Here is a 10,000-nt window from a genome sequence, read left to right on the forward strand (position 1 = left end):
AAATAGTCTTGATGAGAGTTTTCCAATCGCTTTTGATCCCACTACCCTGAGAACGCCCAATCTCGTCTGATCTCGGAAGCTAAGCAGGGTTTGGCCTGGTTAGTACTTGGATGGGAGACCACCTGGGAATACCAGGTGCTGTAAGCTTTTCCCCTCTTGCTTCTGTGACCATGGTCTTGTTATACATTACTAGTGTATTGTCTGAAACCCAACATAGATGAAGTCGCATAAGTAGTCTTGATGAGAGGTCAGCAATCGCTTACGGTCACACTACCCTGAGAACACCCGATCTCGTCTGATCTCGGAAGCTAAGCAGGGTTTGGCCTGGTTAATACTTGGATGGGAGACCACCTGGGAATACCAGGTGCTGTAAGCTTTTCCCCTCTTGATTTATGACCATGGTCTTGTTATACGTTACTAGAGTGTTATCTGAAACCCAACATAGATGAAGTCGCATAAATAGTCTTGATGAGAGTGTTGCATTCGCATACAGTCACGCTACCCTGAGAACGCCCGATCTCGTCTGATCTTGGAAGCTAAGCAGGGTTGGGCCTGGTTTGTACTTGGATGGGAGACCACCTGGGAATACCAGGTGCTGTAAGCTTATCCCCTCTTGCTTCTGTGACCATGGTCTTGTTATACATTACTAGTGTATTATCTGAAACCCAACATAGATGGAGTCGCATAAGTAGTCTTGATGACAGTTTTGCAATCGCTTACGGTCACACTACCCTGAGAACGCCCGATCTCGTCTGATCTCGGAAACTAAGCGGGGTTTGGCCTGGTTAGTACTTGGATGGGAGACCACCTGGGAATACCAGGTTCTGTAAGCTTTTCCCCTCTTGATTTATGACCATGGTCTTTTTATACGTTACTAGAGTGTTATCTGAAACCTAACATAGATGAAGTCACATAAATAGTCATGATGAGAGTTTTGCAATTGCATACAGTCACACTACCCTGAGAACGCCTTATCTTGGAAGCCAAGCAGCGTTTGGCCTGGTTAGTACTTGGATGGGAGACCACCTGGGAATACCAGGTGCTGTAAGCTTTTCCCCTCTTGCTTCTATGACCATGGTCTTGTTATACATTACTAGTGTATTATCTGAAACCCAACATAGATGAAGTCGCATAAGTAGTCTTGATGACAGTTCTGCAATCGGTGACGGTCACACTACCCTGAGAACGTCCGATCTCGTCTGATCTCGGAAGCTAAGCAGGGTTTGGCCTGGTTAGTACTTGGATGGGAGACCACCTGGGAATACCAGGTGCTGTAAGCTTTTCCCCTCTTGATTTATGACCATGGTCTTGTTATACGTTACTAGAGTGTTATGTGAAACCCAACATAGATGAAGTCGCATAAGTAGTCTTGATGACAGTTTTGCAATCGCTTACGGTCACACTACCCTGAGAACGCCCGATCTCGTCTGATCTCAGAAACTAAGCGGGGTTTGGCCTGGTTAGTACTTGGATGGGAGACCACCTGGGAATACCAGGTGCTGTAAGCTTTTCCCCTCTTGCTTCTGTGACCATGGTCTTGTTATACATTAGTTGTGTGTAATCTAAAACCCAAACATAGATGAAGTCACGTAAGTAGTCTTGATGAGAGTTTTGCAATCGCTTACGGTCACACTACCCTGAGAACGCCCGATCTTGTCTGATCTCGGAAGCTAAGCAGGGATTGGCCTGGTTAGTACTTGGATGGGAGACCACCTGGGAATACCAGGTGCTGTAAGCTTTTCCCCTCTTGATTTATGACCATGGTCTTGTTATACGTTACTAGAGTGTTATCTGAAACCCAACATAGATGAAGTCACATAAATAGTCTTGATGAGAGTTAAGCAATCGCTTACGGTCACACTACCCTGAGAACACCCGATCTCGTCTGATCTCGGAAGCTAAGCAGGGTTTGGCCTGGTTAGTACTTGGATGGGAGACCACCTGGGAATACCACGTGCTGTAAGCTTTTCCCCTCTTGCTTCTGTGACCATGGTCTTGTTATACATTACTAGTGTGTAATCTAAAACCCAAACATAGATGAAGTCGCATAAGTAGTCTTGATGAGAGTTTTGCAATCGCTTACGGTCACACTACCCTTAGAACACCCGATCTCGTCTGATCTCGGAAGCTAAGCAGGGTTTGGCCTGGTTAGTACTTGGATGGGAGACCACCTGGGAATACCAGGTGCTGTAAGCTTTTCCCCTCTTGCTTCTGTGACCATGGTCTTGTTATACATTACTAGTCTGTAATCTAAAACCCAAACATAGATGAAGTCGCATAAGTAGTCTTGATGAGAGTTTTGCAATCGCTTACGGTCACACTACCCTGAGAACACCCGATCTCGTCTGATCTCGGAAGCTAAGCAGGGTTTGGCCTGGTTAGTACTTGGATGGGAGACCACCTGGGAATACCACGTGCTGTAAGCTTTTCCCCTCTTGCTTCTGTGACCATGGTCTTGTTATACATTACTAGTGTATTGTCTGAAACCCAACATAGATTAAGTCGCATAAGTAGTCTTGATGACAGTTTTGCAATCGCTTACGGTCACACTACCCTGAGAACGCCCGATCTCGTCTGATCTCGGAAGCTAAGCAGGGTTTGGCCTGGTTAGTACTTGGATGGGAGACCACCTGGGAATACCAGGTGCTGTAACCTTTTCCCCTCTTGATTTATGTCCATGGTCTTGTTATACGTTACTAGAGTGTTATCTGAAACCCAACATAGATGAAGTCACATAAATAGTCTTGATGAGAGTGTTTCAATCGCATACAGTCACACTACCCTGAGAACGCCTGATCTCGTCTGATCTCGGAAGCAAAGCAGGGTTTGGCCTGGTTAGTTCTTGGATGGAAGACCACCTGGGAATACCAGGTGCTGTAAGCTTTTCCCCTCTTGCTTCTATGACCTTGGTCTTGTTATACATTACTAGTGTATTATCTGAAACCCAACATAGATGAAGTCGCATAAGTAGTCTTGATGAGAGTTCAGCAATCGCTTAAGGTCACACTACCCTGAGAACGCCCGATCTCGTCTGATCTCGGAAGCTAAGGAGGGTTTGGCCTGGATAGTACTTGGATGGGAGACCACCTGGGAATACCAGGTGCTGTAAGCTTTTCCCCTCTTGCTTCTATGACCATGGTTTTGTTATACGTTACTAGTGTGTTATTTGAAACCGAACATAGATAAAGTCTCATAAGTAGTCTTGATGAGAGTTCTGCAATCGCTTACGGTCACACAACCCTGACAACGCCCGTTCCCGTCTGATCTCGCAAGCTAAGCAGGATTTTGCCTCGTTAGTACTTGAATGGGAGACCACCTGGGAATACCAGGTGCTGTAAGCTTTTCACTTTTTGCTTCTATGACCATGGTCTTGTTATACATTACTAGTGTGTCATCTCAAACCCAACATCTCGTCTGATCTCGGAAGCTAAGCAGGGTTTGGCCTGGTTAGCACTTGGATGGGAGACCACCTGGGAATACCAGGTGCTGTAAGCTTTTCACTTTTTGCTTCTATGACTATGGTCTTGTTATACATTACTAGTGTGTTATCTGAAACCCAACATAGATAAGTCGCATTAGTAGTCTTGATGATAGTTTTGCAATCGCTTACAGTCACACTACCCTGAGAACGCCTGATCTCGTCTGATCTCGGAAGCTAAGCGGGGTTTGGCTTGGTTAGTACTTGGATAGGAGAACACCTGGGAATACCAGGTGCTGTAAGCTTTTCCCCTCTTGCTTCTATGACCATGGTCTTGTTATACATTACTAGTTTGTTATCTGAAACCAAACATAGATGAAGTTGCATAAGTAGTCTTGATGAGAGCTGTGCATTGGATTACGGTCACACTGCCCTGAAAACGCCAGATCTTGTCTGATCTCGGAAGCTAAGCAGGGTTTGGCCTGGTTAGTACTTGGATGGGAGACCACCTGGGAATACCAGGTGCTGTAAGCTTTTCCCCTCTTGCTTCTATGACTATGGTCTTGTTATACATTACTAGTGTGTTGTTTGAAACCCAACATAGATGACGTCGCATAAGTAGTCTTGATGAGAGATCTGCATTGGCTTACGGTCAGACTGCCCTGAGAACGCCCGATCTCGTCTGATCTCGGAAACTAAGCAGGGTTTTGCCTGGTAAGTACTTGGATGGGAGACCACCTGGGAATACCAGGTGCTGTAAGCTTTTCCCCTCTTGCTTCTGTGACCATGGTCTTGTTATACATTACTAGTGTATTATCTGAAACCCAACATAGATGAAGTCGCATAAGTAGTCTTGATGACAGTTTTACAATCGCTTACGGTCACACTACCCTGAGAACGCCCGATCTCAGAAGCTAAGCAGGGTTTGGCCTGGTTAGTACTTGGATGGGAGACCACCTGGGAATACCAGGTGCTGTAAGCTTTTCCCCTCTTGATTTATGACCATGGTCTTGTTATACGTTACTAGAGTGTTATGTGAAACCCAACATAGATGAAGTCGCATAAATAGTCTTGATGAGAGTGTTGTAATCGCATACAGTCACACTACCCTGAGAATGTCTGATCTCGGAAGCTAAGCAGGGTTTGGCCTGGTTAGTGCTTGGATGGGAGACCACCTGGGAATACAAGGTGCTGTAAGCTTTTCCCCTCTTGCTTCTGTGACCATGGACTTGTTATACATTACTAGTGTATTATCTGAAACCCAACATAGATGAAGTCGCATAAGTAGTCTTGATGACAGTTTTGCAATCGCTTACGGTCACACTATCCTGAGAACGCCTGATCTCGTCTGATCTCAGAAGCTAAGCGGGGTTTGGCCTGGTTAGTACTTGGATGGGAGACCACCTGGGAATACCAGGTGCTGTAAGCTTTTCCCATATTGCTTCTGTGACCATGGTCTTGTTATACATTACTCGTGTTTTATCTGAAACCCAACATAGATGAAGTCGCATAAGTAGTCTTGATGAGAGGTCAGCACTCGCTTACGGGCACACTACCCTGAGAATGCCCGATCTTGTCTGATCTCGGAAGCTAAGCAGGGTTTGGCCTGGTTAGTACTTGGATGGGAGACCACCTGGGAATACCAGGTGCTGTAAGCTTTTCCCCTCTTGATTTATGACCATGGTCATGTTATACGTTACTAGAGTGTTATCTGAAACCCAACATAGATGAAGTCACATAAATAGTCTTGATGAGAGTTTTGCAATCGCTTATGGTCACACTACCCTGAGAACGCCCGATCTCGTCTGATCTCGGAAGCTAAGCGGGGTTTGGTCTGGTTAGTACTTGGATGGGAGACCACCAGGGAATACCAGGTGCTGTAAGCTTTTCCCCTCTTGCTTCTATGACCATGGTCTTGATATACATTACTAGTGTGTAATCTAAAACCCAACATAGATGACGTCGCATAAGTAGTCTTGATGAGAGTTTTGCAATCGCTTACGGTCACACTACCCTGAGAACGCCTGATCTCGTCTGATCTCGGAAGCTAAGCAGGGTTTGGCCTGGTTAGTACTTGGATGGGAGACCACCTGGGAATACCAGGTGCTGTAAGCTTTTCCTCTCTTGATTTATGACCATGGTCTTGTTATACGTTACTAGAGTGTTTTCTGAAACCCAACATAGATAAAGTCGCATAAATAGTCTTGATGATAGTGTTGCAATCGCATACAGTCACACTACCCTGAGAACGTCCGATCTCGTCTGATCTGGGAAGCTAAGCAGGGTTTGGCCTGGTTAGTACTTGGATGGGAGACCACCTGGGAATACCAGGTGCTGTAAGCTTTTCCCCTCTTGATTTATGACCATGGTCTTGTTATACGTTACTAGAGTGTTATGAGAAACCCAACATAGATGAAGTCGCATAAGTAGTCTTGATGACAGTTTTGCAATCGCTTACGGTCACACTACCCTGAGAACGCCCGATCTCGTCTGATCTCAGAAACTAAGCGGGGTTTGGCCTGGTTAGTACTTGGATGGGAGACCACCTGGGAATACCAGGTGCTGTAAGCTTTTCCCCTCTTGCTTCTGTGACCATGGTCTTGTTATACATTAGTTGTGTGTAATCTAAAACCCAAACATAGATGAAGTCACGTAAGTAGTCTTGATGAGAGTTTTGCAATCGCTTACGGTCACACTACCCTGAGAACGCCCGATCTTGTCTGATCTCGGAAGCTAAGCAGGGATTGGCCTGGTTAGTACTTGGATGGGAGACCACCTGGGAATACCAGGTGCTGTAAGCTTTTCCCCTCTTGATTTATGACCATGGTCTTGTTATACGTTACTAGAGTGTTATCTGAAACCCAACATAGATGAAGTCACATAAATAGTCTTGATGAGAGTTAAGCAATCGCTTACGGTCACACTACCCTGAGAACACCCGATCTCGTCTGATCTCGGAAGCTAAGCAGGGTTTGGCCTGGTTAGTACTTGGATGGGAGACCACCTGGGAATACCACGTGCTGTAAGCTTTTCCCCTCTTGCTTCTGTGACCATGGTCTTGTTATACATTACTAGTGTGTAATCTAAAACCCAAACATAGATGAAGTCGCATAAGTAGTCTTGATGAGAGTTTTGCAATCGCTTACGGTCACACTACCCTTAGAACACCCGATCTCGTCTGATCTCGGAAGCTAAGCAGGGTTTGGCCTGGTTAGTACTTGGATGGGAGACCACCTGGGAATACCAGGTGCTGTAAGCTTTTCCCCTCTTGCTTCTGTGACCATGGTCTTGTTATACATTACTAGTGTGTAATCTAAAACCCAAACATAGATGAAGTCGCATAAGTAGTCTTGATGAGAGTTTTGCAATCGCTTACGGTCACACTACCCTGAGAACACCCGATCTCGTCTGATCTCGGAAGCTAAGCAGGGTTTGGCCTGGTTAGTACTTGGATGGGAGACCACCTGGGAATACCACGTGCTGTAAGCTTTTCCCCTCTTGCTTCTGTGACCATGGTCTTGTTATACATTACTAGTGTATTGTCTGAAACCCAACATAGATTAAGTCGCATAAGTAGTCTTGATGACAGTTTTGCAATCGCTTACGGTCACACTACTCTGAGAACGCCCGATCTCGTCTGATCTCGGAAGCTAAGCAGGGTTTGGCCTGGTTAGTACTTGGATGGGAGACCACCTGGGAATACCAGGTGCTGTAACCTTTTCCCCTCTTGATTTATGTCCATGGTCTTGTTATACGTTACTAGAGTGTTATCTGAAACCCAACATAGATGAAGTCACATAAATAGTCTTGATGAGAGTGTTTCAATCGCATACAGTCACACTACTCTGAGAACGCCTGATCTCGTCTGATCTCGGAAGCAAAGCAGGGTTTGGCCTGGTTAGTTCTTGGATGGAAGACCACCTGGGAATACCAGGTGCTGTAAGCTTTTCCCCTCTTGCTTCTATGACCTTGGTCTTGTTATACATTACTAGTGTATTATCTGAAACCCAACATAGATGAAGTCGCATAAGTAGTCTTGATGAGAGTTCAGCAATCGCTTAAGGTCACACTACCCTGAGAACGCCCGATCTCGTCTGATCTCGGAAGCTAAGGAGGGTTTGGCCTGGATAGTACTTGGATGGGAGACCACCTGGGAATACCAGGTGCTGTAAGCTTTTCCCCTCTTGCTTCTATGACCATGGTCTTGTTATACGTTACTAGTGTGTTATTTGAAACCGAACATAGATAAAGTCTCATAAGTAGTCTTGATGAGAGTTCTGCAATCGCTTACGGTCACACAACCCTGACAACGCCCGTTCCCGTCTGATCTCGCAAGCTAAGCAGGGTTTTGCCTCGTTAGTACTTGGATGGGAGACCACCTGGGAATACCAGGTGCTGTAAGCTTTTCACTTTTTGCTTCTATGACCATGGTCTTGTTGTACATTACTAGTGTGTCATCTCAAACCCAACATCTCGTCTGATCTCGGAAGCTAAGCAGGGTTTGGCCTGGTTAGCACTTGGATGGGAGACCACCTGGGAATACCAGGTGCTGTAAGCTTTTCACTTTTTGCTTCTATGACTATGGTCTTGTTATACATTACTAGTGTGTTATCTGAAACCCAACATAGATAAGTCGCATTAGTAGTCTTGATGATAGTTTTGCAATCGCTTACAGTCACACTACCCTGAGAACGCCTGATCTCGTCTGATCTCGGAAGCTAAGCAGAGTTTGGCTTGGTTAGTACTTGGATAGGAGAACACCTGGGAATACCAGGTGCTGTAAGCTTTTCCCCTCTTGCTTCTATGACCATGGTCTTGTTATACATTACTAGTTTGTTATCTGAAACCAAACATAGATGAAGTTGCATAAGTAGTCTTGATGAGAGCTGTGTATTGGATTACGGTCACACTGCCCTGAAAACGCCAGATCTTGTCTGATCTCGGAAGCTAAGCAGGGTTTGGCCTGGTTAGTACTTGGATGGGAGACCACCTGGGAATACCAGGTGCTTTAAGCTTTTCCCCTCTTGCTTCTATGACTATGGTCTTGTTATACATTACTAGTGTGTTGTTTGAAACCCAACATAGATGACGTCGCATAAGTAGTCTTGATGAGAGATCTGCATTGGCTTACGGTCAGACTGCCCTGAGAACGCCCGATCTCGTCTGATCTCGGAAACTAAGCAGGGTTTTGCCTGGTAAGTACTTGGATGGGAGACCACCTGGGAATACCAGGTGCTGTAAGCTTTTCCCCTCTTGCTTCTGTGACCATGGTCTTGTTATACATTACTAGTGTATTATCTGAAACCCAACATAGATGAAGTCGCATAAGTAGTCTTGATGACAGTTTTACAATCGCTTACGGTCACACTACCCTGAGAACGCCCGATCTCAGAAGCTAAGCAGGGTTTGGCCTGGTTAGTACTTGGATGGGAGACCACCTGGGAATACCAGGTGCTGTAAGCTTTTCCCCTCTTGATTTATGACCATGGTCTTGTTATACGTTACTAGAGTGTTATGTGAAACCCAACATAGATGAAGTCGCATAAATAGTCTTGATGAGAGTGTTGTAATCGCATACAGTCACACTACCCTGAGAATGTCTGATCTCGGAAGCTAAGCAGGGTTTGGCCTGGTTAGTGCTTGGATGGGAGACCACCTGGGAATACAAGGTGCTGTAAGCTTTTCCCCTCTTGCTTCTGTGACCATGGACTTGTTATACATTACTAGTGTATTATCTGAAACCCAACATAGATGAAGTCGCATAAGTAGTCTTGATGACAGTTTTGCAATCGCTTACGGTCACACTATCCTGAGAACGCCTGATCTCGTCTGATCTCAGAAGCTAAGCGGGGTTTGGCCTGGTTAGTACTTGGATGGGAGACCACCTGGGAATACCAGGTGCTGTAAGCTTTTCCCATATTGCTTCTGTGACCATGGTCTTGTTATACATTACTAGTGTTTTATCTGAAACCCAACATAGATGAAGTCGCATAAGTAGTCTTGATGAGAGGTCAGCACTCGCTTACGGGCACACTACCCTGAGAATGCCCGATCTTGTCTGATCTCGGAAGCTAAGCAGGGTTTGGCCTGGTTAGTACTTGGATGGGAGACCACCTGGGAATACCAGGTGCTGTAAGCTTTTCCCCTCTTGATTTTTGACCATGGTCATGTTATACGTTACTAGGGTGTTATCTGAAACCCAACATAGATGAAGTCACATAAATAGTCTTGATGAGAGTTTTGCAATCGCTTATGGTCACACTACCCTGAGAACGCCCGATCTCGTCTGATCTCGGAAGCTAAGCAGGGTTTGGCCTGGTTAGTACTTGGATGGGAGACCACCTGGGAATACCAGGTGCTGTAAGCTTTTCCCCTCTTGCTTCTGTGACCATGGTCTTGTTATACATTACTAGTGTATTGTCTGAAACCCAACATAGATGAAGTCGCATAATTAGTCTTGATGAGAGGTCAGCAATCGCTTACGGTCACACTACCCTGAGAACGCCCGATCTCGTCTGATCTCGGAAGCTAAGCGGGGTTTGGCCTGGTTAGTCCTTGGATGGGAGACCACCTGGGAATACC

The 10,000-nt window shown here is 45.7% G+C and overlaps 27 non-coding genes and 14 pseudogenes across 27 annotated transcripts in view; all 41 read left to right on the forward strand.

The window, feature by feature from the left end:
• Positions 1-28: 28 nt before the first annotated feature.
• On the forward strand, positions 29-147 carry LOC125796996 (5S ribosomal RNA; annotated as a pseudogene).
• Positions 148-257: 110 nt separating this feature from the next.
• LOC125797347 (5S ribosomal RNA) lies at positions 258-376 on the forward strand. Its single transcript, XR_007436192.1, has one exon. It is a non-coding gene; the product is annotated as a 5S ribosomal RNA (ribosomal RNA).
• A 109-nt stretch (positions 377-485) lies between these two features.
• Positions 486-604, forward strand: LOC125796917 (5S ribosomal RNA). Its single transcript, XR_007435822.1, has one exon. It is a non-coding gene; the product is annotated as a 5S ribosomal RNA (ribosomal RNA).
• Positions 605-714: 110 nt separating this feature from the next.
• LOC125796871 (5S ribosomal RNA) lies at positions 715-833 on the forward strand. The gene has a single exon (XR_007435777.1). It is a non-coding gene; the product is annotated as a 5S ribosomal RNA (ribosomal RNA).
• A 109-nt stretch (positions 834-942) lies between these two features.
• LOC125797042 (5S ribosomal RNA) lies at positions 943-1,051 on the forward strand (annotated as a pseudogene).
• A 110-nt stretch (positions 1,052-1,161) lies between these two features.
• Positions 1,162-1,280, forward strand: LOC125796929 (5S ribosomal RNA). The gene has a single exon (XR_007435835.1). It is a non-coding gene; the product is annotated as a 5S ribosomal RNA (ribosomal RNA).
• A 109-nt stretch (positions 1,281-1,389) lies between these two features.
• On the forward strand, positions 1,390-1,508 carry LOC125796925 (5S ribosomal RNA). The gene has a single exon (XR_007435831.1). It is a non-coding gene; the product is annotated as a 5S ribosomal RNA (ribosomal RNA).
• Positions 1,509-1,619: 111 nt separating this feature from the next.
• On the forward strand, positions 1,620-1,738 carry LOC125797491 (5S ribosomal RNA). Its single transcript, XR_007436336.1, has one exon. It is a non-coding gene; the product is annotated as a 5S ribosomal RNA (ribosomal RNA).
• Positions 1,739-1,847: 109 nt separating this feature from the next.
• LOC125797417 (5S ribosomal RNA) lies at positions 1,848-1,966 on the forward strand. Its single transcript, XR_007436262.1, has one exon. It is a non-coding gene; the product is annotated as a 5S ribosomal RNA (ribosomal RNA).
• A 111-nt stretch (positions 1,967-2,077) lies between these two features.
• On the forward strand, positions 2,078-2,196 carry LOC125797262 (5S ribosomal RNA). The gene has a single exon (XR_007436107.1). It is a non-coding gene; the product is annotated as a 5S ribosomal RNA (ribosomal RNA).
• Positions 2,197-2,307: 111 nt separating this feature from the next.
• Positions 2,308-2,426, forward strand: LOC125797418 (5S ribosomal RNA). The gene has a single exon (XR_007436263.1). It is a non-coding gene; the product is annotated as a 5S ribosomal RNA (ribosomal RNA).
• A 110-nt stretch (positions 2,427-2,536) lies between these two features.
• Positions 2,537-2,655, forward strand: LOC125797432 (5S ribosomal RNA). Its single transcript, XR_007436277.1, has one exon. It is a non-coding gene; the product is annotated as a 5S ribosomal RNA (ribosomal RNA).
• Positions 2,656-2,764: 109 nt separating this feature from the next.
• LOC125796991 (5S ribosomal RNA) lies at positions 2,765-2,883 on the forward strand (annotated as a pseudogene).
• Positions 2,884-2,993: 110 nt separating this feature from the next.
• LOC125796947 (5S ribosomal RNA) lies at positions 2,994-3,112 on the forward strand. The gene has a single exon (XR_007435853.1). It is a non-coding gene; the product is annotated as a 5S ribosomal RNA (ribosomal RNA).
• A 110-nt stretch (positions 3,113-3,222) lies between these two features.
• On the forward strand, positions 3,223-3,341 carry LOC125797034 (5S ribosomal RNA; annotated as a pseudogene).
• Positions 3,342-3,604: 263 nt separating this feature from the next.
• LOC125796992 (5S ribosomal RNA) lies at positions 3,605-3,723 on the forward strand (annotated as a pseudogene).
• Positions 3,724-3,833: 110 nt separating this feature from the next.
• Positions 3,834-3,952, forward strand: LOC125796911 (5S ribosomal RNA). Its single transcript, XR_007435817.1, has one exon. It is a non-coding gene; the product is annotated as a 5S ribosomal RNA (ribosomal RNA).
• A 110-nt stretch (positions 3,953-4,062) lies between these two features.
• LOC125796955 (5S ribosomal RNA) lies at positions 4,063-4,181 on the forward strand (annotated as a pseudogene).
• Positions 4,182-4,291: 110 nt separating this feature from the next.
• LOC125797026 (5S ribosomal RNA) lies at positions 4,292-4,400 on the forward strand (annotated as a pseudogene).
• A 328-nt stretch (positions 4,401-4,728) lies between these two features.
• On the forward strand, positions 4,729-4,847 carry LOC125797425 (5S ribosomal RNA). Its single transcript, XR_007436270.1, has one exon. It is a non-coding gene; the product is annotated as a 5S ribosomal RNA (ribosomal RNA).
• Positions 4,848-4,957: 110 nt separating this feature from the next.
• Positions 4,958-5,076, forward strand: LOC125796908 (5S ribosomal RNA). The gene has a single exon (XR_007435814.1). It is a non-coding gene; the product is annotated as a 5S ribosomal RNA (ribosomal RNA).
• Positions 5,077-5,185: 109 nt separating this feature from the next.
• On the forward strand, positions 5,186-5,304 carry LOC125796870 (5S ribosomal RNA). Its single transcript, XR_007435776.1, has one exon. It is a non-coding gene; the product is annotated as a 5S ribosomal RNA (ribosomal RNA).
• Positions 5,305-5,414: 110 nt separating this feature from the next.
• Positions 5,415-5,533, forward strand: LOC125797354 (5S ribosomal RNA). Its single transcript, XR_007436199.1, has one exon. It is a non-coding gene; the product is annotated as a 5S ribosomal RNA (ribosomal RNA).
• A 109-nt stretch (positions 5,534-5,642) lies between these two features.
• LOC125796970 (5S ribosomal RNA) lies at positions 5,643-5,761 on the forward strand (annotated as a pseudogene).
• Positions 5,762-5,870: 109 nt separating this feature from the next.
• Positions 5,871-5,989, forward strand: LOC125796926 (5S ribosomal RNA). The gene has a single exon (XR_007435832.1). It is a non-coding gene; the product is annotated as a 5S ribosomal RNA (ribosomal RNA).
• Positions 5,990-6,100: 111 nt separating this feature from the next.
• On the forward strand, positions 6,101-6,219 carry LOC125797492 (5S ribosomal RNA). Its single transcript, XR_007436337.1, has one exon. It is a non-coding gene; the product is annotated as a 5S ribosomal RNA (ribosomal RNA).
• Positions 6,220-6,328: 109 nt separating this feature from the next.
• LOC125797420 (5S ribosomal RNA) lies at positions 6,329-6,447 on the forward strand. The gene has a single exon (XR_007436265.1). It is a non-coding gene; the product is annotated as a 5S ribosomal RNA (ribosomal RNA).
• A 111-nt stretch (positions 6,448-6,558) lies between these two features.
• LOC125797263 (5S ribosomal RNA) lies at positions 6,559-6,677 on the forward strand. Its single transcript, XR_007436108.1, has one exon. It is a non-coding gene; the product is annotated as a 5S ribosomal RNA (ribosomal RNA).
• A 111-nt stretch (positions 6,678-6,788) lies between these two features.
• On the forward strand, positions 6,789-6,907 carry LOC125797421 (5S ribosomal RNA). The gene has a single exon (XR_007436266.1). It is a non-coding gene; the product is annotated as a 5S ribosomal RNA (ribosomal RNA).
• Positions 6,908-7,017: 110 nt separating this feature from the next.
• LOC125797511 (5S ribosomal RNA) lies at positions 7,018-7,136 on the forward strand. The gene has a single exon (XR_007436356.1). It is a non-coding gene; the product is annotated as a 5S ribosomal RNA (ribosomal RNA).
• Positions 7,137-7,245: 109 nt separating this feature from the next.
• LOC125797004 (5S ribosomal RNA) lies at positions 7,246-7,364 on the forward strand (annotated as a pseudogene).
• A 110-nt stretch (positions 7,365-7,474) lies between these two features.
• Positions 7,475-7,593, forward strand: LOC125796948 (5S ribosomal RNA). Its single transcript, XR_007435854.1, has one exon. It is a non-coding gene; the product is annotated as a 5S ribosomal RNA (ribosomal RNA).
• Positions 7,594-7,703: 110 nt separating this feature from the next.
• On the forward strand, positions 7,704-7,822 carry LOC125796999 (5S ribosomal RNA; annotated as a pseudogene).
• A 263-nt stretch (positions 7,823-8,085) lies between these two features.
• On the forward strand, positions 8,086-8,204 carry LOC125797013 (5S ribosomal RNA; annotated as a pseudogene).
• A 110-nt stretch (positions 8,205-8,314) lies between these two features.
• LOC125796975 (5S ribosomal RNA) lies at positions 8,315-8,433 on the forward strand (annotated as a pseudogene).
• A 110-nt stretch (positions 8,434-8,543) lies between these two features.
• On the forward strand, positions 8,544-8,662 carry LOC125796956 (5S ribosomal RNA; annotated as a pseudogene).
• Positions 8,663-8,772: 110 nt separating this feature from the next.
• LOC125797027 (5S ribosomal RNA) lies at positions 8,773-8,881 on the forward strand (annotated as a pseudogene).
• Positions 8,882-9,209: 328 nt separating this feature from the next.
• Positions 9,210-9,328, forward strand: LOC125797426 (5S ribosomal RNA). Its single transcript, XR_007436271.1, has one exon. It is a non-coding gene; the product is annotated as a 5S ribosomal RNA (ribosomal RNA).
• A 110-nt stretch (positions 9,329-9,438) lies between these two features.
• Positions 9,439-9,557, forward strand: LOC125796910 (5S ribosomal RNA). Its single transcript, XR_007435816.1, has one exon. It is a non-coding gene; the product is annotated as a 5S ribosomal RNA (ribosomal RNA).
• A 109-nt stretch (positions 9,558-9,666) lies between these two features.
• LOC125797309 (5S ribosomal RNA) lies at positions 9,667-9,785 on the forward strand. The gene has a single exon (XR_007436154.1). It is a non-coding gene; the product is annotated as a 5S ribosomal RNA (ribosomal RNA).
• Positions 9,786-9,895: 110 nt separating this feature from the next.
• Positions 9,896-10,000, forward strand: part of LOC125797496 (5S ribosomal RNA) — a 119-nt gene continuing 14 nt past the window's right edge. The window contains exon 1 of the ribosomal RNA XR_007436341.1: positions 9,896-10,000. This exon is cut by the window's right edge and continues 14 nt beyond it. This is a non-coding gene — a ribosomal RNA (5S ribosomal RNA).

This window comes from Astyanax mexicanus, unplaced genomic scaffold (genome assembly GCF_023375975.1).
Source record: "Astyanax mexicanus isolate ESR-SI-001 unplaced genomic scaffold, AstMex3_surface scaffold_47, whole genome shotgun sequence".
NCBI lineage: Eukaryota > Metazoa > Chordata > Actinopteri > Characiformes > Acestrorhamphidae > Astyanax > Astyanax mexicanus.